This window comes from Asparagus officinalis, chromosome 7 (assembly GCF_001876935.1).
Source record: "Asparagus officinalis chromosome 7, Aspof.V1, whole genome shotgun sequence".
Classification (NCBI taxonomy): Eukaryota; Viridiplantae; Streptophyta; class Magnoliopsida; order Asparagales; family Asparagaceae; genus Asparagus; species Asparagus officinalis.
The window spans coordinates 93,579,578-93,607,192 of record NC_033800.1 but is presented as its reverse complement, the minus strand read 5'-3'; the positions used below and the strand labels follow the sequence as shown (position 1 = coordinate 93,607,192).

The 27,615-nt window shown below is 37.7% G+C and overlaps 1 long non-coding RNA gene across 1 annotated transcript; it reads left to right on the top strand.

The window, feature by feature from the left end:
* Positions 25,018 to 27,328, top strand: LOC109850693. Its single transcript, XR_002249505.1, has 2 exons — positions 25,018 to 25,596; positions 25,867 to 27,328. It is a non-coding gene; the product is annotated as an uncharacterized LOC109850693 (long non-coding RNA).

Genomic DNA, 27,615 nt, shown 5'->3' with positions numbered 1-27,615 from the left:
TGAGCGGCAAGTATACGCTCCCTAATCAATGCTACCTTCTCAGTAGTCTGTCTCACTAGCTCTGGCCCAAGTAATAAGCTATCCTCCGGCTCTGCCCAACAAATCGGGGATCTACAGGGTCTTCCGTACAATGCCTCATACGGAGCCATACCAATCGTCGCTTGATAACTGTTGTTATAAGCAAACTCGATCAAAGGTATGTGGTCCTCCTAGCTGCCTTGGAAGTCTAAAATGCAAGCCCGCAACATGTCCTCCAAGACTTGGTTTACTCTCTCCGTCTGCCCATCTGTTTGCGGGTGAAATACACTGCTGTATGATAATTTGCTGCCGAGCGAATCCTGAAAGCTCCTCCAAAAATACAAAGTGAAAACTGAGCCTCGATCCGACACGATCATCTCTGGAACTCCGTGTAGTCGAACTATCTCCCGAATGAAGATCCTCGCATAAGTCTCGGCGGTGTAGGTAGTCCTCACTCCGTGTAGTCGAACTATCTCCCGAATGAAGATCCTCGCATAAGTCTCGGCGGTGTAGGTAGTCCTCATTGGTATAAAATGCGCTGATTTCGTCAACCGATCAACTATCACCCAAATGGAATCGTTCCCTTTCTTTGACCTTGGTAATCCCACAATGAAATCCATAGAGATACTTGTCCATTTCCATTCTAGAATGGATAAAGGCTGTAGGGTTCCTACTGGTCTCTGATGTTCTGCCTTCACCTGCTGACAGGTAAAGCATCTAGCAACATATTCTGCTATCTCCTTACGCATACCGCTCCACCAAAAGTGTCTCTTCAAGTCCTTGTACATCTTTGTTGTGCCTGGATGCACTGTGTACTTAGAACGATGACCAAAAGTGTCTCTTCAAGTCCTTGTACATCTTTGTTGTGCCTGGATGCACTGTGTACTTAGAACGATGCGCCTCATCAAGCAACTCCTTCTTCAGCTCTGCACTACCTGGCATAACTAATCTGCCTTTCATTCGAAGGCCTCCGTCAATTGCAATGGTCCAATCATCTTTGAGCTCCTTGGAAATCTCCTCCTTCTGGGTTTGAATCCAAGAGTCCACTAGCTGGGCTTCGACCACTCTATTGCTCCAAGATAATTGTACTGACATAACTCACAAAAATGCGTTGCTCCCACCGATCTCTGGCCTGAAATCAAATTGGGTAAGAGTGTAAAGATCTCGGTATAACGAACACCTCAAAGCCATAACCCGATGTTGACGCTTCCTGCTCAAAGCGTCAGCCACGATGTTTGTCTTCCCCGGATGGTACTGAATCGCAAACTCGTAATCCTTGATGAACTCGACCCATCGCCGCTGCCTCTGGTTGAGTTCCTTCTGAGAAAATAGGTATTTCAGGCTCTGGTGGTCTGTGAATAACTCGAACTGCACCCTGTACATGTAATGTCTCCATGTCTTCAGTGCGAAGACCACAGCTGCTAACTCCAAGTCGTGCGTGGGATAGTTCTACTCATGTGTCCTTAACTGTCAAGAGGCATAAGCTACTACTCTCTGGGTCTGTATTAAAATGCCTCCTAGGCCCGCTAGTGATGCATCTGTGTAGATAACAAATGTCCTGTCACTGCTCAGAATAGTCAAAACCGGTGCTGTAGTTAACTTGGTCTTCAAGGTCTCAAAGGACTTCTGGCACTCCATGCCCCAAATAAATTGTACACCCTTCTTTGTAAGGCGTGTAAGTGGTGTGACAATCTTTGAGAAGTCCTGAAGGAACTTCTTGTAATAGCCGGCTAAGCCCAAGAAACTACGGATCTCTGTGATAGTTTTTGGCGGCTCCCATTCTAGTACTGCCTTAACCTTCACTGGATCTACTGCAATGCCCTCTCTGCTGATGACGTGACCTAAAAATCTAATCTCTGATAGCCAAAATTCGTACTTGCTGAACTTGGCATATAGCTGATGCTCCTGCAAAGTCTGCAATACTAATCGTAGATGCTGCTCGTGCTCTACCTCCGATCTCGAATAGATAAGGATATCGTCGATAAATACAATCACGAACTGGTCCAAGTATGGACGAAAAATTCGAATACTGCGGGTGCATTGGTCAGCCCAAGTGGCATGACGAGAAATTCGAAGGACCCATATCGAGTTAGAAAGGTGGTCTTGGGAATATCCATCTCCCGGACCCGCAACTGATGATAACCAGAACGAAGATCAATCTTTGAGAAATATTACGCTCCCTATAGCTGGTCAAACAAGTCATCAATCCTCGGTAATGAGTACCTATTCCGGATGGTGACCTTGTTCAACTCACGATAATCGATACATAATCGCATACTACTGTCCTTCTTCTTCACGAAAAGGACCGGTGCTCCCCACGGTGAATGACTCCGACGAATAAAGCCTTGAGATAACAACTCATCCAACTGGGTCTGTAGCTCCCTCATCTCAGCAGGTGCCATACGATAGGGTGCTTGGGATATCGGTGCTGTGCCCGGCTGCAACTCGATGCAGAACTCAACCTCTCTCATAGGAGGTAATCTAGGTATGTCCTGGAATACATCCTGATAATCCGAGACAACTCTAGTCTCACACAAATCAGCACTCTGGTCCCTCAGCATCACCTCCTCAACGTATGCCAGAAGAGACTCCGCAAACTGGTTACCCTGTGAAGTCGCTACGATCAACTCAGACCCATCGGACGCTCGCAAGTTGACTGTCTTAGCGAAACAGTCGATACTGACATGGTAGGATGAAAGCCAATCCATACCGAGAATGACGTCAAAATCCAACATCCGCAACACGATCAGATCTATGAGAAATTCGGACTCATCTAAACTAATGACACAACTCCTACAGATACTCTCTAATAGGGATACCTCCCCCAAAGGACTAGAGACTGATAACAGTACGTCTAACGGATGTGCAACTAACTAAAGTCTATCCATGAAGGTAGGAGAAATAAAAGAATGCGAAGCTCCAGAATCGAATAAGATCCGAGCTGGGAAGGAATTCACAAGAAAGATACCTTCCACTATGGCTCCGCTCGCACCTTGATCATGTGGTACGACCGCATAAATCCTGCCGGTGGCTGGTAACTGTTGAACTGCTGGTGGTGGAGCATACGGGGCCATTTGTGCCTCAGGAATCTCCTGGATAGCACACATTTGGCCTGTTGGCCCCTCAATCCTCGGAATGACAGGTGGTGCCTCGATCCTCTGCTGCTGCTGACCGTATGCGCGGCCCTGCTGCTGCTGCTGGCCCTGACCATGATTCTGCTGCTGACCGTGTCCTCGACCTTGCTGCTGGCCTCCTCTTGGTGCGCTACGGCACTGTGCTGCTCTGTGCCCAAATTTCTGACAGTTGTGCCATGTCCCCTGAAATTTGTGCTGCTGCTGCCTCTGCCTTTGCACTAAATTTACACCAAGTAAGTCTAGTATGTTACTCACATCCTCCTTCCATTTATGAGCTACAAGTGAATCTGATCAACCCTGAAACTCCGGTGCCCTCATCTTCTGATACCGCTCTACTAAACGGAGCCAAGCCTCCTGCTCTGCTGCTCGCCCTATAGCTGGTGGTGGTGTAATCCCTGGTGTGATCTCTGGGGTCTCCTCCGAGATGGGAATGACTGGAATCACCCGTGGTGGTGTAACTGGCTGGACATGATTCGTCATCTACTCCTTGAGTGCTGCTAACATGGCTACTATAGGTGCCATGAGGTCTACAAGGTACTGCGGAGCCTGCTGTGGCTCTGGCGGGGCCTGTTGTGGCTCGGGTGGAGCCTGCTGTGGCTCTGACTCCGCTTGCTCAGCTCTCCTGGTACGAGGCCTACCACGTCCGCGTCCTTGTTACGCCATCTTAAGTTCAGGAAGATGGTTTATAAGACACAGTATTGAGACTCAGGCAAAAACATATTTAATAATAAATTATTCATGAAAATACTTTTAAATCAAAGTATGGTAGTCAAAAAAAAAATTCTAAAATTTTGAGATATACGCATATATCGTCCTCACTCATTCTAAGAAATTCTTATCGGACTCTATATATGAATCCTAAGAAACTCTATTCTAGCTCCACGACTCGACACATGATGATCCTAAGGATACTGGAACTAGAGCTCTGATACCAACTGTGACGCCCCTGTTTTCACACTTGGCTGCAGTCCAAGGTGAACCCAGAGATGTCAAACCCGCCATGCACCTTCACTGTGCAATAACATGTTTCACCAATTACAGTAATATCCTCTAGTGGAATCAAGTAGAAGTGAAGGTACAAAACAGGCAAATAAGGGAAATAAAAATACAATAGACATGATGTAGAAAGAAATATCTCATAATGATATCATGTCTCAACTATAATAAACTGAAATACAACTGATATACATCTGGAGTCTGAAATAACATGACATGTCTCAACATGGATCAACTAGAAATCATACTAAGGCGACATGCCTTAACAATATGAGTACAAACTCAAATGACTGAATGGAAACATAAGACTATTGTGGAGTCCATACTAGTAAAAATACGTGACGACGACTATGCAAGAACTCTGTCACCCTGCGACTCTCCGATGCTCTGAGCCGCTGAAAGTTTAAAATAAAATAAAAGGAAAAAAAACAACAACAAGAGCGTCAGAGCGCTACAGCAAGAACATCTCCGTCCGCCCCCAGGGGAAGGGCTACAACAAATGACGGAGGCTCTACCTATAAGCATAGTCTACCTAGATTATTTGCCCCGTATCTAAGTGGAATTAATATTTAGAAACTTATAACTTGAGACGTGGTACGTCGAGCGAAATAATCCAAACAAGAAAACCCTCATGTATATATCGTATGTCTCAGGTAGTAAATAACTAAATTTTAACCCTGAACTAAGTAATCAAAATATAATTGGAAATTAAAGCATCATAATAGACATCAGCATATGTATCTCGTGTACTCGTATAACAAAGTATCTCAACAATGAGTAGAAACATTTTTGGCATCCGCCAAATACTCAGGTAAATAGTTTATAATATTATCATTCTGAACTTCTTCCAACTCATCGCATCACCGTGCGGATCGAAAAAAATGGGTATCATTGCATCATCGCGCGGTTCGACAAATAGGTATCATCGCATCAAAGTGCGAATCGACAAATAGATATCATTGCATCATAGTACGGATCGACAAATAGGTATCATCGCATCATAGTGCGGATCGACAAATAGGTATCATCGCATCACCGTGCGGATCGACAAATAGGTATCATCACAGTCTCATTTGTGGTGTACTAACTTACAAGTAAATAGATCTCAATTCGTCATAATCCCCGTGGGATACTCAAATGCATATTTCGTCATATTCATGACTGTAAGTATAACATCGAGCGGCTCAAACTCCACGATCGCGTCACAAATGGCGCAAACAAACTCCAAAAAATAAAACTGGGCCAAACTATCCAGTAAATGATCAGGGTTACCAACTCCGACTATCTGCTGTATTAACTAATTGTGAATAGTAGCAGTACTTACTAATAGCAACAATACTTTACGACTAGTATCCGTACTCATGAATAATAACAGTACGTATGAATAGTACCGTATGTATGAATAGTAATAGTATGTATAAATAGTACCCATACGTATGAATAGTGTCAGTACTTATGAATAATAACAGTACGTATGAATAGTACCATACATATGAATAGTAATAGTATGTATAAATAGTACCCATATGTATGTATAGTGTCAGTACTTATGAATAGTGTCGTATGTATGAACAGTCTGGTATTTATGAATAGTACCGTACATATGAATAGTAATAGTATTTATGAATAGTACCGTATGTATGAATAGTACCATACGTATGAATAGTACCGTATGTATGAATAGTACCATACGTATAAAATAGTAACAATATTTCCAACGGTAGACATGTACGTATAGTTCTAGCTAGCAATATCATGTCTTTAGAAATTTGGTCTTATATTCTATTCATCAATTTTCATCAATATCAAGTCTTTTCTTCAATATCATGTATATTCATCAATTTTTATCAATATCATTATCAAGTCTTTTCTTCAATATCATGTATATTCATCAATTTTTATCAATATCATGTCTTTTCATCAATATTATGTCTTTTCATCAATATCATATATATTCATCAAGATCAAATTTTACTAGGGATGGGTTTGGAAAGAGATGAACTTGCCTTTCTTGATCTCTGAAATTGGAATACCTATCTGTTCCTGCTTTTCGAATTGCCAAAATCCCCTTCTTCTTTCCCTTTCTTTTCTTCCTCTCTCTCTTTCTTTCTCTCTCCTTCTCTTTCTTTTCTTGCTCTGTGTTCATGAGCTCTCCTCCCCCCTCCTTATATAACCCTCTAAATTAATAAAAAAAATTAATTTGGTTGTTAGCACAGTAGAAATTAGGCAGGGATAGGTGAAATAGGAAAAAGAGAATATATATATATGTATATATATATATATATATACATAGCACCGTCTCATCATTCTAAGATCAATGGTGTAAACCTCATATATATATGATCAATATAAAAATTATTAAAAATACAAATGTAATGGATGTCGGTAGACGTGATACCGTCTCAAAATACTGTTTCAGTCTCCGTCGTCAGAACTCAATGAAACTTTACCCACAACACGTTCTTGACATTCTAAGATCAATGGTGTAAATCTCGTACCCATCTGATCAATAGAAAATTTTCTAAAAATAAAATAGTATCAGTTTTAAGTAGACTCACGATACCGAGGCTGAAACTGCGAATCGATCTCAAATCGATTCCAATCTGATCCATTCATCCCAAAATGATCACCAATCATAATAAAACTCATTTATTATCATTTATAATAATATTTTCAAAATTTTCGGGGTTTTACAACAATGATATTACTATTTAGTATTAAATCGATTTTATTATATAAGATTATATACCCTTTTTAATAAATTATAAAGTATATATGGAAACCTCAATGCTTTTAGCCAGTAGTTAGGCTCCACAAAATAGGTTAACTTTACATTATAGTTTGCTATTGATAATACAATTATAGCAATGCCATTACTTTTCCTATTTATCTTATTATTCACATTTATCTGATGTAAGTCCTCTTTTGCTAGTCACTCGATTGACTTAATTTTATTTTTATAATATCAGAGGTTAGAATATTCTTTTTTATTTAAAAAATATAGACATGATTTTCTTAAAAAAATATATATACACATAGTAACAATAGTATATACTTTAGTTCAACTCAAACATTGGCTTGAAGCCATTTAGAATGAGGTCCTGTCTATGCTAGAATAGTGACATAGTGATTATATAATCCAAAAGTCAAAGAAGAAATTTCTACAAAGAAAAAATAATATAATATGTCAAATTAATAACTAATTGATAAAATATACATGGACAGTGCAAAAAGCTATAGAGAGTAAAGTATATATCTCCATAAAAATTTCACAGTGAGTGACCAACTATAATCATTCTAATTTAAGCATAAACAATTATTTTTTAGTTCCTAATTTGATATACGAAACTATAAAATAAATCTCAAGCAAAAAATAGGAATTGAAATTGTATTATCTTGTGGATAAATAAATAAATATAATTTAAAAGTAATAATTTAAACTATTAAGTGCCAAATATTAGTTCATGCGAGAAAGTAAAGTAATTTATGATATATATATCAATTGATTAAACGTATTAAAATTATAATGACCACAACTAAAATTATATGGTGGGTTCACATTAAAAATAATTTATAAAAAATAGTACATTAAAGTCAAAAACCTTTTAACCACTGTATAGATTGTTTGAAATTTTTTACATGTATAAACTATACTGTCTAGTAATAGTGATGTGCATACTTAACTATAGCCTAATACATCTTAAGAACGACTTACTCTTCAATATCATCATTAATTGATGTATCTATGCATTACACTAAAAACACAATAAAAATTTTTAATTGATGTATCTATGCATTACACTAAAAACACAATAAAAATTTAAAAAACTATAAAAGAAATACCCTGAAAAGTTTTTAAAATTGTAAAAAAACACCCTTTTATAATTTACAAATATACTAAACTATTAAAAATTATATTAAAATCAAGAAACTATAATAAATCATTAAAAATTTTAAACTTTAGAGGGGTAATTTGCAATGTACTAAACTTTAAGTTTGTTTTTTTTTGTAAATTTCAAATCTGATAGATTTTAAAATAGTTATGGTCTTTTTAAAAAAGATACTTTTAAAGGGAGTATGATATTTTTTATAAATTTTTTATTTTTTAGGGGTTGCTAGTAATTTTGTATATTCATTTTAGTGTCTATAGGTTAGAAATTCTAATGATGTTTTTTGTAAATTATGAATATTAGGGTTTTTTTGGAATTTTTTTAAACGTATAGGTCTTTTCTATAGATTGTAAATCGTTTATAGACTATTTATAATTCCTATATTTTTAATTTACTAATGAGTTTGAAATTCTCAGAGTGTGTTTGTGAAATTTGAATTTTAAGTGTTTGTTTATAGTTTTTAAACTTTAAGGGTGTTTTCTATAAATTATAAATTATATAGGGGATATTTGTAACTCATATATTTCCAATGTACTGTTAGAAATTATAAATTATATAGGGGATATTTGTAACTCATATATTTCCAATGTACTGTTAGGTTGGAAATTATCGAGATTTTTATAAATTTTACGATCTTGATGGTTTTATATTTCAATTTGTAAAATGTTTAGAGTGTTTATTACAAATTCCATAAATATTTGGGGGTTGTTTGTGTTATTTATAGGTTTTTTGTGTGTTTATAGGTTTAAAATTTTCAAGGTATTTTTTACAAATTTTGAATTTTAGGAGTGTTTTTTTTAAACTTACAAGATACTTCTCTAATGTCAAAAACTTTCATTTTTAGTTAGCATATATTTTTTAGATTTCTCATTGAATTAAAATAAGTAAAATTTATAATTTTTAAATAAAATTTTGAATTTATAGGGGGTATTTTTGCAATTTTAAAACTTAGAGGGTATTTTTTACAAGGTCTAAAAACTTTTAGGTGTTGGCTAACATATTTTTAGAATTTTCTGCAAACTAAAATAAGTTAAAGATTTAAATTATATCAAACATATCACCTTTATCCAATAACATGTTAAGTCTTATTATGAATAGGATAAATCATTTAATTATAAATTCAAAGAATATAAAAAATTAGAATAAAATAAGATAACAATATAATATTTTAAAAAAGTTAAGGGTAATACTAACCATGGAAAGATTTTCCCCAACTCGTACTTTTTAAAGGGAGAACTCTCGATCTATATATATATATATAATATATATATATAAATATTATATATATATATTATATATATATATATAAATATATATATATATATATATATATATATATATATATATATATATATATATATATAATAGATAGTTAACTAATCTCACCCAATCACTCCTTTATTTAAAAATTCTCTCATTAAATCTCAAACCTAACCCCACATTCATAGTCTTTCATCCTAAAATTCATTGCAAGAATAATGAAATCGCAGTTCTAGGGTTTCAAGTGCTGCTTCAAGCTATTGTATGGTGGAACGAGAAATCGTGCACGCCCCTGGTTTCACACAAGGCTGCAGTCCGAGGTGAAACCAAGGATGTCAAACCTGCCATGCACTACACCGTGCAATAACATGTTTCACCATCATAATTTTTATCACTCTAGTGGGTCAATAATAGGTGTAGGTACAAAAGCAAGTAAAAGATACTACAAGAGATAACTGATGAAACGATAGAGATCAAATAGTATTCCATCATCCAACATACAGGAATATAAAGTCAATGTCTGAAAGGAACAAACTGGAGTTCTTAATACATCTCAAATACAACAAGTCTGAATGAAGGAAATAAGGCACACAGCCTTTACAACATCTAGAATAAAGTCCCAAAATGTATAAACAAAGTCTATAGTGAAGCTCCAAAATAAAACATAGCTAGAATAGATAGTCGAACACTAAAGTGTGTCGCCATCAACCTGCGACTCTCCGGGCTCCTGGCTCGTGACCTGAAAGGGGGAGGGACAACGAGCGTCAAAGCGCTAGCGAGCAACATCACAACCAACCCCAAGGGAGAGGGCTCATTGTATAAGAAAAATACAGTTATCACAAAGTATATATACACATATAAACAATTACCCTAACAATAAACAATGGGTCTTAGTACTTATGAAGTTTCAACATGGGCATAGGTACGTCGAGCGAAATAATCCAAACAAGGAAACCCTCATGTATATACCTTGTATCCCAAATTGAAAATCCTTAAGTACCAAACCCGGAGTCTAATATGTAAACAGAAAATAAGCAAGAAGAAATTACAACATGTCTCCGAACATATATGTATTGTATTATGTGACGTCCCACATAATTTCCATGTCGTATTTGACATGAGTGTCATATCATACTCTCAATATATGTGGTGTCATATTCTTCATAAGTGTCATGTCATAACTTATGTGAAATATCGCATGCATGGTTAATAAAGATGTCCAGTACATGAATTAGATATAGAGATTTCCCAACACATGAGATAAATGGATAATTGCCCAACACGAGGCCCACTCCGGTCGACCGCTCGCAGGCCCGAGAACTACTGGGCTCAGAAGCTGAGCGGCGGTCGACCGCAGAGGTCATGCCGGTCGACCGCCCAAAGCGCAGAAACGATTCTGCAGGCAGGAACGCGCGACGGTCGACCGCTGAGTCCTATGCGGTCGACCGCTGGGCGGACAGAACCTCATTCTGGGTTCTGTCAGCTACCGAACTCATACAAAATCTTGGGGATTTCTATACCCATTATACTATAACCTTTTAATAGAGAACTATGGCAATAAACAACAAGTTTAAATGGTTAAAACCTCATTATCAAAAAAATCCCAAACCTTAAACAACATGATTTTAAAAGTTCTTAAATAGTAAAAATGTGTTTGACTCTCCAAAAAAACATTTCAGATCAAAATCTCATTCATTAAACATCATTAGTGAACCTTTTAAGACTGAAATATATGATTCTTACATCCCATGCCATAAGATCTACTTATCTACACAAAAATACGATTTTGGGCTCAATAAAAACCGAATAAAACTCAAATCCAAGCATAGAACTGAAAAGGGATGAAGTTGGGCGAGATGTCACTCGCCTATGATGAAAACGAGCCCTAGATCTGAAGGGAGATGATCCCCCACGCTGAATCCACCAAGAGTTCGCTGGAAAGCCCTCCAAAGCTCCTCCAAATCACCAAGGAGTGAGAAACTAGGGTTTGAGGGGGAGAGAGGGGGCTAGGGTTCTGATTTTAGATGAGAAATGGGGCTCTTTAGGGTATGATAGTATATATACTAACCCCACAACCCGACCCGAACCCGACCCGAAACCCATTAAGACCCAACACAGAAAAACTCTCTGCCTGCTGTGCGGTCGACCGCCGCGCCTTGCGCGGTCGACCGCACAGCAGGAGAAAAGTCTCCTGTGTGCCCGACTGCTGTGCGGTCGACCGCCGCGCACATCGCGGTCGACCGCACAGCAGAACAACTGCCTGCTATGCCTTCTATCACATGCTGATCAATCCCCTTGATTTCTCTAACATAGAAATTCTTGCTAGGCTCCCAAACACTATTTATCACATTTATTTAACATATATATATGGTTATTTATCTCAAAAGAAATGTTTACCACTAATAACTCAATATATTCATTAATAAATTTACGGGGTTCTACAAGAAAGGGAGAGAGTGTTTACTATTTCAAGGTGATTTCAAACGTATCTATTTTATCCAATAATATGTTAAGTCTCATTATGAATAGGATAAATTATTTAATTACCACTTCAAAGAAGATATGATAATTAGAATGGATTAAGATAATAATGTAATATTCAAAAAAAGTTAAGGTTAATATTGACCATAGAAATTTTTTTCTCAAACTCATACTTTTAAAGGGAGTATGATTAGATAGATTAGATAGATTAACTAATCCCACCAATTTCTCCTCTATTTAAAATTTCTCTCATTAAATCTCAAACCTAAACCACAAATTCACAGTCTTTCATCCTAAATTCATTGCAAGAATTATGAAATCGAGTTCTAGGGTTTCAAGTGCTACTTCAAGCTATGATATGGTGGAAGAGAAAGAGACGAGGGTTTACTATTGCAAGGCGATTTCAAACATGAAAATAACATGGATAATAGAGAACTACATGAGACTTTTTTTTTGTTGTCCAAACTATCGAGCAAATATCAAAGTGTAGAGTTTTGTGTGGAAACATGAGCTCTTCCATCTCCAAGCTCAAATGGTGATTATTAAATTGTTATGTGAAAAAGATGTGTTCAAGGAAGGGTTGGACAATATCGGCAGAGAGAAATTGATAAGTTTGAAAAAGAAATTAAGAGAGAAGAAGAAGAAATTAATTGACGGGGAGAGAGAATAAATTACTTGATAACGAGAGTAATATTAGAGAGAGAGAAAGAGTAATTTTGAAATTAGAAACTCATTTGAGAGAGATGGATGAAGACTTAAGGGGGGAAAATTACAGTGAGTGATATTCTTTCCCTCATGTCCAAAAACTAACACAATCGGCACTTTTCTAACAGTGAAAAACCTAAAGTATTTTTTTGATACAAAATACAATGTATGGTATTTAAGTATCAGAACCAAGAAACTTTATGGTATTTAAGTCACATGTCCTCAAAAAATACAATGTATGGTATTTAAGTATCAGAACCAAGAAACTTTATGGTATTTAAGTCACATGTCCTCAAAAAAATTCATGTACAACCAAACAAAATTTTGTTGAATTTTTATCTCTCATGTAAATACTATTCAAAATACTTGTTGTAAACAAATTAGATTTTGAACACGGATTGGTAAAAGTGTGACGGTACTCAAAACAATCTAAAAACTTCAAGCTTAATAATCTAGGCATATATTAACCATATTTAGATCATACAAAATCATGATTATAAGAGAGGGAGAAGGCATTAACTTGCATCACGAACAAAGTTAAATTATGATTGCAATAGAAACTCAGATTGGTGTTGTCGATAGTCAAAAATGCTGCAAAGGTATATCTTATGTTTTAGGGTTTCTATGCAATTTCAATCATTGTAGGATTTGTTTAATTTCTTATGTTTTAGGGGTTTTTGTAATTTTCTTATCCTTTAGGGGATTATTTATAATTTTTGATTTCTTGAGGATTGTTTTGTAATATTTAGATTTCTTTATGTTCATAATTTCACATGTGTGTAATTTTTCATACATGATTTTATGGAGATAAAATCTATATGATTTTTTTGTTAATTTCTATACCACCATATGTGATTGTTAGACTTTTCTTCATGGATAGTTATAATGTAATATGCATACCAAATATTTTATTATTAGAATTTTAATTAAGAATATATTTAATTTGATGATAATTCCAAGGTGAAATGAAGATTAGATGTTAACACGTCATCTTCTGATAGTATAGGAAGACACGTGGTTATTTATGATATAACACATGTCAATTGTTTTTATATTTGAGAATAGTACATGTTAGTTGTTTTATGGCTTTAAGGGTACTACCAATTTCTTATTATATATAAAAGAGGAATATCTAATCTACAGATTGTAACCTAATTTGGTTTAGTTTTCTAAATTAATTTATAATGTACATAAAACTCCTCAATTAAAAGTAAAATAACCGAAACTTCTCATTAGAGAGAAATGGCTAATCACATCCTATTGATTTTTTTAGAACATTCTAACCTATGAGATATGTAAATACCATGAGAAAGCAAATCAATTTCTTATGTGCAAACGCATGATATATGTAGCAACACCAGCCCACACATAAGATTTTACGTAGCCTAATATTTTTATCATTTCTAAATTAGCCCTTGCCAAGGAATGTCACAAGTTTCAAAGACCTAGGTTGTTGACCCCCATAATTCTCATTTTAATTTCAACTATTCTCTACACAATAACTAAATTAGCAAATATCATAGACAAATTTTAACAGCCAAATAAGGAAAATATATATAAACAAAGTTAACTATAATGCCAGAGTGTACACCTTTGCCGGAATTATCTCTTCCTAGTTCAGAAGCTCGTCCAATATGAAGTTTTGCTTGTCCAATATGGAATGAATCTGAAAAAATTACATTGCCAATCATGAATAACATGATAGGAATGATTATTGAATACATCTAATATGAATAGGATAATAACATAATCTAGCTTTACTCGTTGCCCTCGATATCTTCCTCGCCTCCTTGATCGATATCAAACAATCATCATGATATAGCAGCGTAATTAAAAGAGAGTACTACTCGTTTCGGTACCAGCAAAACGGACACAAATCGTAGAAGATCCTAGTAATAGATTTAAAACAATAATAATCAATCTAAATAGTTCACAAATTTGTTTCCCTTGTATAGGGTATAACACAAAACAAAAGTACTAAAATGATTTTTCTTAAAGTAATTAGACTTCCTAAAAATAAAAAAACTAAATTGGATCAAAACTCTTCGACGTATAGTTTGAGCTTGAAGTCGATTTTTTTTCACCCCAAAATCTGATTGGAACTGCTAAGCTATGCGACTTGTAGAGTACTTCCCGGTCTTTCTAAAAAAATATAATAATAGTGATTCTATGGAGGGAATCAAAAGCTATGCTCCGTTGAAGTTGCACGCCAAAATCTGGCTGAAAATCATCCTCTTTTGTTGGATCGCCCGAGCTTCGCACGATCCGAATTTTTCCTAAAAGGCATCAACGGCGCATCACATCATTCTTCAGAGGCAGTGGAAGGTATTGACTCCAAAGCCCAGTCATTCCTGTGGGTAGTAGAACTGGTGGAACCTTTCGTAGTTTTCCTCGTTAATGATGAAAGGATATGATGACTTGTGGTGTGAGAAGAGGAGAAGCCAGGTATGACCATAGAGAAGAGGAACTCTGCTATGGTTTTCTATGGGAGGTCATAGGAGCCTCTTTGCTTGCTTTGGCTCACTTCCATTCAACGGAATGAAATCTTCCATGACGAGGGGCGTTTTGTTAGCTTGAGATTGTGAACTTTTATATAGTAGTGTAATAGTGGGAGAAAGGAGTTATAATGGCGTGGAAGTTAGAAGGATGAGAGGTTCAATTAAATGTCATTAAATTGAGGTAATAGTGTAATTAAAGATTAATGAGGAATGGAGAAGTAGAAAATCGTTATGAGCAAGTGAAGACCAAGAGGTTAGTGAGGTGATCATAAGTTTGGTGACTTATCATAATACCATCATCATGTTTTTTGCATATTCAATTATGTTATACAATTTAAATGAGAATTAAATATAATCATGATGAATTAAAATTTGGTATTAATATTGGGTAGATGAGGACAACTTTGTTATATTTACAATAGTTGAAGGGTAACTTAGGGTATGAAAAGTTTTTTTAGTACTCCCTCTTTTAAAGGGTAGATGATTATAGAAAATAATAGTACAACATAAATTATTGTGTAATAAAAGGGATATTTTATGAATTATGTGCTAAGTTACGTTGTATTATTATTTTTAACTAAATAATTTTTAAAATTAAAAGGCTAAAAATGAAAAGCAAAAAAAAATTCTGCGTCAAAGCTACATTGCTGCGTCAAATCTGACGCAACACTGTAGAACCTACCCAAAATAGCGTCGGAAATAGCGCATGGTCGTAGGGTGAAATAGCATTGAGTTTAGGTCATCTTGGGGATTTAGCGTTGGGTTGGAGAAGCTTTGAGAAACTAGTATTCCACCCATCCAATGCACCGAGAAAATTTTCTCAAGGATCCAAAATATGAGACCAATAGGGGGGGACAAGTGAGGTGTCCCCCTCCTATTGGATAACGAGTTGGCCATCATTAATGATGACCAACTCATTATCCAATAGGAGGGGGACACCTCACCTGTCCTCCTTATTGGTCCCATATTTTGGGTCCCTATAGCAAAGCTCATGCACCGGTGATTATTAATTTGTACTTCTTTCCTTATCTGCCAATTGCGGCACGCCACATTATTTGTGTTGTTCTCCCTGAAGTATATGTAACAACTACCAAACGATTTAATTATCATACTACTTCCCAATATATAATAAAATGTCTAGATTATACTATTTAATGATCATTATCCTATTATATATTTATCGCATTTTATGTTAAACGATATATAGGAAATTTTATAGATGTAATTAACATTTAAAGTATTTTTAAATGTGATAGTTTAATATTGTGATAGTTTAAAATCAAAGTTCTCTTTTGATGAATGAAAACACAGGTTAGAGTTATCCTCTTTTATGAATTTTCAAGCACATAGTAACATTGTATATCGTTATTATTTTAATAATCAGGGTTTTTTTAAATTAATTGATTTAAATATTAACCATGGATAACATCAACGTCATGGTGCCACAAACTTGTGTAGAAAATATAACAGATATCTACTAAGCCAAAAAAAAAGATAAATTACAAGCACGTTAGGTGTCAATTCCTTGGCCAGTCTTTTTCCGTTGGCCTACCTCCTTGCCTTCTCCAAACACACTCCTGTAGCTTCCCAAGACCTATTTTACGGGATGGGGTGGTCTTGGAGACTCATCATTAGAAGGCCTTCTCAAGAGAATGTCAGAAGGCAAGTCCTTGCCCTTAACCACCTCCTGATAGACAACAACCTATCCCCTCCTCTTCAGTTGACAAGCCTTCCTGATCTCTCTCGGCATCCAAGAGCTTCTTAGTTAAATCCTTATACTCATTCTTGGCTGATGGAGGTACCCGTTACCCTTTCTCTTCCATAGTTTGGAACAAATTATTGCCTAGCAAAGTTCAGTTCTTCTCGTGGTTACTGAGTTTGAACAGATTGAAGACTAAGGACAGATTAGCTTCCCAAGGTTGGTTACATGACACTTCATGTGTTTTTTGCAATGCAAAAGAATCCCATAACCATCTGTTCCTTTCTTATATCCTTGCCAGCCAAGTCTGGCCCCAGCTCTTGTCGAGGATTGGTATCAGTGCAATTCCTCCTGATATCCCTCAGTGCTTTGCATTATGTTCCGACAGCTCAGTCCATGCCTCTGTGCGTCTTCTCTGGGGCATCTGTTTTCCTACAGTCTGTTGGATCCAATGGACAGCTCGCAATGATCACATCTTCTCTAACTCAATCACCTCTTCTCATCAAATCATCTCCAAGGCAGTTTACTTTATTCTTTTCTGGGCAGGTACTTTTTCTTCTAAGAAGGCAATCAAGCTGAAGAACATCATTCGTACCTCTTGGCTGGCGGATATTATCGAATCTAGTGAGGACAACAGCGGCATCCCTTGAGCTGCGGTTATAGCTCTTTTGATAATTTTGGTTTTTTTCATTATGTCAGTAGTTGTATTTATTATATAGAAATCTACTAGTGATTGGTATTTTACTCTACCTCAGAGTTGTTGCTCCAATCACCAATAGATATCTACTTTTGTAATCCTCTTTTGCACTTATATTATTATCAATGATAGGGCTCATTGCCCTATTTTACATTCAAAAAAACTTATTTAATAGACTCGAATTGGTAAGTTATATAGTCACTCATATCTTGATAAGTAACTTTAACTATAAAGATGGTTTTCAAATAGGGAAAAATGCTTCCAGCCCCCAAAACTAATAAAAACGTGCTTCCCATCCCCAAGACTTTTTCAACGGGTGCTTTGCCCCCAAAAGTAATTTTTTGTTCTCTGAGCCCCCAAAACACAAAACCCAATGAATTTTACACAGGTAAAGACTATAATACACATTCTCTCTCTCTCTAACCCTGCAATCCCTCTGCTCTCCCTCCTCCCTCCCCCACCTCTCCACCCGCCGCCGCCGCCCTCCTCCTGCCATCCTCGCCTTCTCCGCCACCGTTGCTCTGGCCATCCACAGCATCCTTAAGATCCACAACATGGAGAAAATCCCGGCGCGGTTCGAGGAGTACAGAGAGATTGTCCGCTCTAGGGCCGAGCGAAACTCCGGTGACGAGCGCTGCATAGCCGACGGGAACGAGCGGCTGGGGTTTTACCTTCATGATTCTCTGCGCGCTGGGTTTCATGGGAGCATGGGAGCGTGCGGGAGGACCTGTTCATGGGAGCGTGGGAGCGTGCGGGAGGACTCGCCCAACCCAAGAACAATAACAAGAAGAAGAAGGACAAGATTGATAGTAATTACAACCATGCCCCTGACCTTGGCTGCTCCTGCTTTGGATGCTACAAGAGCTTCTGGGCTCGTTGGGATGCCTCACCCAACTACCACGTCATCCACCTCATCCTTGTTGCCTTTGAAGAGACCCTTGAATCGAAGGAGGCCAACAGCAAGAAGAAGAGGGGGTTGAAGAGTAAAAAGATTGATTTTGATGAGTGGTTGTTAAGAATACGCGTTGGTTGTTAAGGTTACGGGTTACTTGTTAAGGTTACGGATTAGTGTTAACGTTATACGGGTTGATTGTTAAGGTTACGGGTTGCTTGTTTAACAACCAACTCGTAACCTTAACAACCAATCCGTAATCTTAACATCCAACCCGTAACCTTAACAACAAACGCGTAATCTTAACAACAAACGCGTAACTTTAACAAGCAACCCGTAACCTTAACAAACAACATGTGTAACCTTAACAACCAACCCGTAACATTAACAACAAACATATAACCTTCATATTAACGGATCTTGAGGATCTCTCTGTCGGATTATTAGGCTCTGAAAAACACGCTAATTGAAGAAAAATGTAAACTTGGACCTAACAAACAAGGTGAAATCTCGACATCACAATAACAGCAGAACAAGGACCAGTGACGCAAACAAAATGCACCAAAACATCAAATCCAAGCTCGGTGGGGGGAAAATGCGTTGATTCCGACGGAGAGATCCTGAGTGTTTTAGAGTAACTTTTAGACGATATAGGAAGTCTAGATGCACTATTTTTATGCATGTTGGCCCGCCCATCCCTGTTAATGTCTTTAATAGGTAACCAAAATAAATTTATATATTTTTCAAGGACACTCGCTTTTTTGTAATAACTCTTAATATGGCAACATCTTTTAATTAATATGCATCGAGATTTCACCTTGTTTGTTAGGTCCAAGTTTACATTTTTCTTCAATTAGCGTGTTTTTCAGAGCCTAATAATCGGTCAGAGAGATCCTCAAGATCCGTTAATATGAAGGTTACATGTTTGTTGTTAATGTTACGGGTTGGTTGTTAAGGTTATACATGTTGTTTGTTAAGGTTACGGGTTGCTTGTTAAAGTTACGCGTTTGTTGTTAAGATTACGCGTTTGTTGTTAAGGTTACGGGTTGGATGTTAAGATTACGGATTGGTTGTTAAGGTTACGAGTTGGTTGTTAAACAAGCAAAAACTCGTAACCTTAACAATCAACCCGTATAACGTTAACACCAATCCGTAACCTTAACAAGCCTGTAACCTTAACAACCAACGCATATTCTTAACAACCAACCCGTAACCTTAACAAGCAACCTGTATAACCTTAACAACCAATACGTAACCTTAACAACAAACGCGTAACATTAACAACCAACATATAACCTTAACAACCAATGTAGGACATTCTAATGGGGGAGTAATTTTAACAAGCAACCGGTATATTTTTATTTGGGTTATTTTAAAGTTTTTTTGGTGGTAATAGTTTTAGCGTTGGTAATTAGTAACATGCCCGTACCCATCATCATGGCCATCATCATCAACTTTCTCCTCATGGGTACTCATCTCTTTCGCCAAAAACTCATCAAAATCAATCTTTTTACTCTTCAACCCCCTCTTCTTCTTGCTGTTGGCCTCCTTCGATTCAAGGGTGTAAAACCCTGGAAATTTCTATAATAAATATATGTGAATTATTAATAGTAAATAATTCCCTTGTGATGAATAACCATATAAATATAAGATATATATGTTTATCAGTGTTTGGGAACCCAGCAGGTGTTTACAAGTGAGAGAAATCGAGTGGTATATGGCCAGCAGGTGAAATGCCTACAGAAGGCATTTTTGTGCTGAGCGGGACCGTGGCGGTCGACCGGTGCGGTCGACCGATCAGCGTACAGAGAGTTTCAGGTTTTGTTTTCTTTGCGGTTCTGTTTCGGGTCTTTTGGGTTTCGGGTCGGGTTGTGAGTGGGTATATATGCTACTGTTCACGAGAGAGCCTCTTTGAGTTCTGAAATCAAAACCCTAGCCCCCTCTCTCTTCCCTTAAACCCTAATCCTCTCTTTTGGTGATCTGGGAGCAGTTTAGAGGATTGTCAGCAGGTCTGTGGGATTTCAGCGAAGAGGATCAACCTCCTGCAGTTCTAGGACTTTCGTCAACACCCAAAGGCGAGTATCATCTCGCCAAATCCCTCACCCCTGTTCTCTATGGTTTTCTCTTGGATTTTTGTGAGTTTTATTGAGCCAAAATCGTATTTTCTTGAAAAGCTAATAGATCATCTTTGCGTACAGTACGAGATTCAGGTATTTCTAAATTTTTAAAGCTCACCAACGATTCTGTTAAAGAGATCCAGATCTGAATATGTTTAAAAAGGAGAAAAACCCTGTCTTTGTTGATTAACTATACATAGATCATGTTTAACTATGTTTGGGATCTTGATAATGATTCCTCAATGTATAAGTTTTCTTTATTTACCTGTTTAATGACAAATTTCAATCTGCTATATTGCATTTTATCTTAGGTCAGATCTAGACAGAAACCCAAACCTGGGTTCTGTCTGTCTCGCGGTCGACCGCATCGGTCGACCGCAGGGCGCGCAGCGAGGGCAGAACAGAGTCTGCCCTCTGCGCGGTCGACCGCGGCGGTCGACCGCGACGTCCTTTCGGTCGATCGAATTTCCTGGTGGTCGACCGCGGCGTCCTTCCGGTCGACCGAATTTCCCGACGGTCGACCGCCAGGCTCGTAGCAGAGTTCGGTCGACTGAGTCGGTCGACCGACGCACTGTCTGTAAAATTTTTCCTGTTCTGGGTATTTTGAACATTTCACTCATGTTTGAGAGCTTGATTGGACTATCTGACATTGGTATTTAGTCTTACTATGTACCCAGGCACGATAGATGACCTGAGGGTACCAATTATGGATATATACACTGATTTGACTGTGAATTTATATAGGTAGAGATCTCACTATGTATCCCAGTGATATTTTCACCAGTTCACAGTCCTCGTGTTGGACTATAATCCATAGAAGTCCTCGTGTTGGACTATAAATTCATTCCAGTCCTCGTGTTGGACATTTGCCACTAATCTATGAGTTTGGAAAAACTACGACATAAATAGTTCCTGATTTGGACATAGTTTTTTAACCCTGCATATGACTTCTTCACAGAAGTTCACGACATGATGTTGACATGACACTTATGTAAGTAATAACATGACATTCATGTTAGCTATGGTATGGCACTGTAATTTGTTCTGAGATTAGCTGTATTTCTTGATTTATTGTTTCTGTACTAGAACCTTATTGTTTTCGGTACTAGAACCTCGGGTCTGGCGTTTAGAGATTTACAATTTGGGATACAAGGTATATACATGAGGGTTTCCTTGTTTGGATTATTTCGCTCGACGTACCTATGCTCGTGTTGTAAATTTCTAAATACTAAAACCCTCTTTAGTAGGATCAATGATTTTAGATCTATTATATATATTATCTGTATTTTCTTATACAACGAGCCCTTTTCCCTTGGGGTTAGTTGTGATGTTACTCGCTAGTGCTTTGACGCTCGTTGTCCCTCCAGGGAGCTACATCCCATTCAGCGGGATAAGGCCTCACAACTCCTTCTTGGAGCTCGCTCCTGTTGGCTATAGCATTAAGGTGGGCTTCTAATTCTTCTATTTTAGCTGATTAGGGATTCTGCTCATTTTCAGCTTCTTTTTCTTCTTCAGAGGAAGAGGCTATGTGATGAGCTTCTTGGTCAGAGGTCTCATTCACTTTTTATTTCCCCTTTGATATAGATGATCCTCCTTTTCGAGAGGATTCCTGCCAAGGTTGTGACACAATTTTCTGATAATTGGCCCTATCTGCAACGATCTGAGCCATTAAATCTCGAAGTTGATTGATTGTTTCATGTTGTGCTTGGAGCATGACTTGCTGCTCATCAAGCCTCTTTGAGAGATCTTCAGGATTTCCTACCATATAGACAGAGCTCTCATATTCTACAAAAGAACTTGAAGATTGAGATTCTGCAATGGTTGTGAGTTCATTATTAGAATCCACTCCTCTAACCAATCTTCGATAATTGACAGGAGGAATGGCTCCCGTCCGAGTTTGAGTGTGCCGGTATATTCCTTCGAACTCATCCTAAATTTTCCTAACGCTTGGAGAACGATCCATCTCTGATTCATTAGAGCTAGGGACTGACGACTTTCCTCTATCGATCATATTGATAGTGACTTTAGGATACTCAGCCTCTGAAGATTTCTTCTTGTAATGACGTCAACGCTTGCTTGGTCGAGCAACACTCGTCAATCAATCGAACACTGATCGCCTAGGCACATAAGCACAACATTGGCATTCTGAGAGGACCACAGAAATAAGTCGCTCATATTGACATGAATGAGTGGATTGTTACACCAGTCTTTCTCTCGATAAAAGCTCCCTTAAATTGGAGACCTGAGCAGAATCTCTCACTAATCGTGAGGTTGAAGCTGGAACCCCATGTTCATCAATAGATAAGATTGGTTCTTAGTGAACATAAATCTTAAGCCCATGTTGATCTTTTTGTACATGACGTACCATATCACGTTTTGAAGAAGGGATGCGAGAGTCGCGTTCAGTGTTTGGAATGCAAGAACTACATTTGAGAATGGAAACGCAAGTGTCAAATTTTGTTTGAGCAACACATGCCTAGGGTGTGCGTTTTGTTGGTGAAACACGCCTTTGGAGCTTGTATTCTAATTGAGTAACACGTCCCTCGGGGCTGCGTTCTGTTTGAATAACGTGCTTCTGAGAGCTGTGCTTTGGAGAATCAATGATTTCCCGAGGTCTGCGTTTTGTTTGAACAACGCACCACTGAGGGCGTTCAACTTGGCTTTCATGGAACTCATGCTTGGGCTCATGAACACGAGGCTCGCATTTTGTAGAAACGCCAAGCTCAGGGTCATGTTTTGGCTCACAAACATGAAGCTCACGTTGATCAAAAGATCGGCTTTCTCGGAGTTGTGCTCGTCGAATGGATCTTCTTCTTCATTGAGCGGTATTCTTCTTAGTCTATCTTATGACTTTTGAAGTAGCATCACCATCAGTACTGATCAAGTTTGCCACTGCAATAGGCCTTTTATGATCCGATACTCGTTGTGTTAGCACGGGCATATAATCGTCAACTTGACTGACGAGTTTGGTTGAAGCTGAGTCTACTCCTGCAGAGGAGAGGCTATTCGAGCAATCTATGCTAAAGGAAAGGCCTTCCTTTGGTAATTCAACTACAATTGGAGCTTTAGTCTCCTTAGAGACTTTGCGGACCTTGCGCATAGCCTTGGGACTAAAGGATTCGGAGGAAAGTGCCTCTTCGTACTTGGTTTGATCAAACTCTACAACAAGAGTTTCGATCGTAGTTCTAGTGAGGTTGACGTCAGATTGTACCACCACTTCTTCATCAGTGAATCTAGTCCCCAGCGGAGTCGTCATCTTTTGTTTGTGAAAAAATTGAAGAAGAAATGAGAATAAAATTCTGTATTAATCTCTCAACTGACTTAGGAAAAGAATAAATATAATCTCTCATAATAATCTCTCTCTAACTGACTTAGAAGAAGAAATTATAATTTCTCTTATCGGTTTCTCGATTTATAAAAGAGAGAAAGATCGACGGAGATCTTTCCCTTTGTTTAAAACTGGGATCTTTTTGGTGTCGATGGAAGCTTAATTCTTATATCCCGTTGATGATCCGAACGCTTTGCCTCATGGAACTTAGTTGATTCTTCTTGATGGGAAGAACTTGCAATGCAAGTTTAAAAACTCTCACGAGTTTAAGAACTCTGATTGAGTTTGAGAACTCGGTACGAGTTTAGAACTCTAAACGAGTTAAGGAACTCAGAATGAGTTTAGAACTCTATAAAAGACTTGATTTAATCCAACTAAAATTCAGTTTACAAGCCAAGAATGAAGAAAAGCTCCGGAAGATGCTCCAAGGTTTCTGTTGCCGATGTCTAGATCCAAAAATGCTCAAAGATCCCCTAAAAAAGATCTGAACCTAGTTGAGTTTTTTGCTATTTATAGGGGTTTTAGGGGTGTAACTAACCCCTAAAATCGCTCTTTAGTGGGGTTGTGATCCCTTCAAATCGTGAGAAATGGTTTTAGAACCGTTCAACTCGTGTTTGAATGAGTCAAACACAGAACTTGCGTTCTGTGCACAAACTTTGCGTTCTGGACCTGAGACACAGAGTTAGGTTCTACATTTGAGGTTGAAAAACACAATGGTGAGCCATGCATTTTGAGGCTGAAAAACATAGTGGTAAGCAATGTGTTTTGAGTCTGAAATGCAGAGATGAGCCATACGTTTTGAGTCTGGAACGTAAAGATGAGCCCTGCGTTTTGAGTCTGGAACGTAGAGATGAGCTTTGTGTTTTGGGTTTAAGAGACTGTTGATTTGTAGTCTCTCTAGTTAGAGAGTTGTAAAGATCATGATCTTCATCTCTGCTCCTTAGAATGTGAGAGTCGTCAGTTGTATCTCCTATTGATAATTGTGAAGGTCGTTGAATCAGAACTTCCATCAGTTGTTGTGAAGGTCTTTGAATTGTAACCTTCATTGATTGTCGTGAAAGTCTCCAAATTGTAGCTTTATGGAAGTCGTTGAATTATAACTTCCATTATTAGTGCTTGCTAAGAATCAACTAACTGTAATAATTTTTAGACAGCCTACAATAGTTAAAAAGGAAACTGTCCATCTCCCATGAAGACCCAAACCCGAAGTAGGTAGAGTTCAACTGTTTTAAAACACAAATCTTGCGTTTAAATATGATACCTACGAAAGTAGGCAAAGCGGTGGGTTCGTCAGAGGGACTAGCGGCTTTCTTACCCTTACCCTTATCGTCGGCAGTTTTTGGAAGCTATGAGTTCGAAGTTTTGAAGAAGACAAGTAGAAAATCAAAGATGATTTGTGTAGATAAAATGACTAGGGTTCAAAAGTCTAGAGAAGACAAAATGATTTTGTCGAAGGCAAAGCGGTGGGTTCGTCAGAGGGTGAGTTATCTTCGGATGCGAAAAAAATTTCGCACAGCAACAGTGCGAAACGATTGTAAGCCGTTGGATTTAACAAACGACAGATGAACAATGAACACATTCCGAAGATAACTCACCCTCTCTCATAACCCTCAACATATTCCCACTGTACTCCACAAACTCTCTGCCCCCAAATCCTCCTCCCTCTCCCTCTCTTCCTCGTCACCCTAAGCTTCACCGCCGACCATCTGCTGTTGGCGACCTCCTCCTCCGCCATTAAGCCCCGTCACCACCAACTCTGGATCCGACCCCGACCTCAACCCAACGACCACTCCGCCACGACACGAGACCCAAACTCCGGATCCAACCCCAACCCCAACTCCAGCGACCACTCCGCAACGACAAGAGAGAGTCTTGAATCAGGTGCGTTTTCATTTCTTGATTGATTTAGGGATTTTTTTGATGTGGGTTGTTGATGTTTTAGGGCTTTTTGATTTCTTGCTTGATTTAGGGCTTTTTATTGATTATTGTTGGCTTTTTGATAAATTTTGTATATATGGGGCAGAGATGGATGTTATTGAGTGAGCGACATGTTATGAACTGTTTTTTTTGGATATATGAGGGAGAGATGGATTATTGTTGGCTGATCTTAAAACATATGAAGATCCTTTTTTTTCTTCACTTTGTATTTAGTTTTTCCCTCTCTCTCGCCGGCGTCGAAGACCCCATCAAAGACCCCCACCCTAGGACCGTCGGAGACCCCCCCACCCCGTCGAAGACGATCCCTCCCCCTCTCTCGCCGACGCAGGTAATAACCAACCCCTATTTTTTTCTTTACAATGCTGAAATTATTAAGCCAAGATCGTTACCTGTTTGATCAAATGCCACAGTCCTAAGGATATTTTTTATTTTAAATTGGGTGCTCAAATTATACAGCAAATGGATGTTGGGTGCTCAAATTATTAAGCCAGGATCGTTACCTGTTTGATCAAATGCCACAAAGACGTTTGGCAGCTAATTACATTCATTTGTTGTTGAAATTACACCTATCTGTTGTTGAAATTACATTCATTTGCGGAACACATTGCATATTACATTCTTTTAATTGTTATGTTGGGATGTTTCAGTACAACACTTGGAGCGTGTGAAGTGGTACGGTCCACACGTTCGCCATATTGTAGCTGATGTTAGATGTCAAAAAGTCTAAATCAAACAATTACTATATGCAAGTATTGTTTCTTATCCGAGAGAATCAGAGAAACAAAGTGAAGAGTGAGATTATACAACAATGTATCATTGACAGAATTTATGAGCGATCATGTATTACTTTTAAAGATTTTTAAGCTAATATTTACCTGAACATGAAGTGTGTTATACGGTGCATAAGCTTTCATGTTTTCAGATGTCTGCTTGTCATCAAAGCTGTGGAGAACTTTAGTTTCTTAGGTTGTGTAGTTGTAGAGAACTTTAAAGAGAGGTTATTTAAGTATAATATAAAGGTGCCAGAAGCTTGAATTTGATTGGTTGTTGGATTTCAATTGTTATGTTGGTCATTTTGCTTGAATTTGGTTACATGAATGCAGATTTGGTTGATAAATTTAGACCACAAATCAAATATACATTTGCATTGTAGTTAGGTTCAAACTATTTCAATTTGCCTTACTGATCATGACTAAATTTGGTTTCAAGATAAAGTTGTATATTTTGGTACATAGAGTCATATTCAAGCACTCGTCATAGATTGATGTGTCATTGTGGAAGGAGGGCTATACTCTCCAGATCTGGAACAACGACGAACCCTGGTCGATTGTTTTTGGGATGCGCTAATTGGAAAATGAATAATTGTGGATTCTTTAAATGGGTGTCTGATGAAGAGGAGTTTGAAGGTTCAAAGGTAGGGCTTGTTCAGACGAAGCAGTCGAGCGTGATCCCGCAAGTTTCAAGTGCCGTGTCAATTGGAGAAGTTCGGGAAAAGAGAAAGATTGAAATTGATATTATGGAATTGTTAAAGCTTTTTGTATTTGTTCTTTTATTCGGTATTTTTCTTGGATTTGTATTTGGTATTTTTATTGGATTTGTGCTAAGTAGGGTGTAAGAATGGATTATTGGATGAGTAAGATTTGTATTTGATATGATAAATTTGGTTTTGCTTCCACAGGATTAACCTCAGCTGTGTTTTTTCAAGTTGTGTTGTCTAGGTTTTGCTAGAATGTGGTCTTTTAAGCACATTTGTGATCCATCTTGTCAACTTGTATCAGTTGAATTAACTCGTGTTTCTGCTCCTATTTCTGCTCCTATTTCTTTTAATCTAAATAAAAGTTAGTTTAGACCTAGATTTTTTTAATGTTTGTGATTAGTCTTGGGTTTCTTATAGTATTAATTTGTTGCAAGTCTTGATTAGTGCATGTCTTCTTCAAGGTATATATCACCTAGTTGTCATTT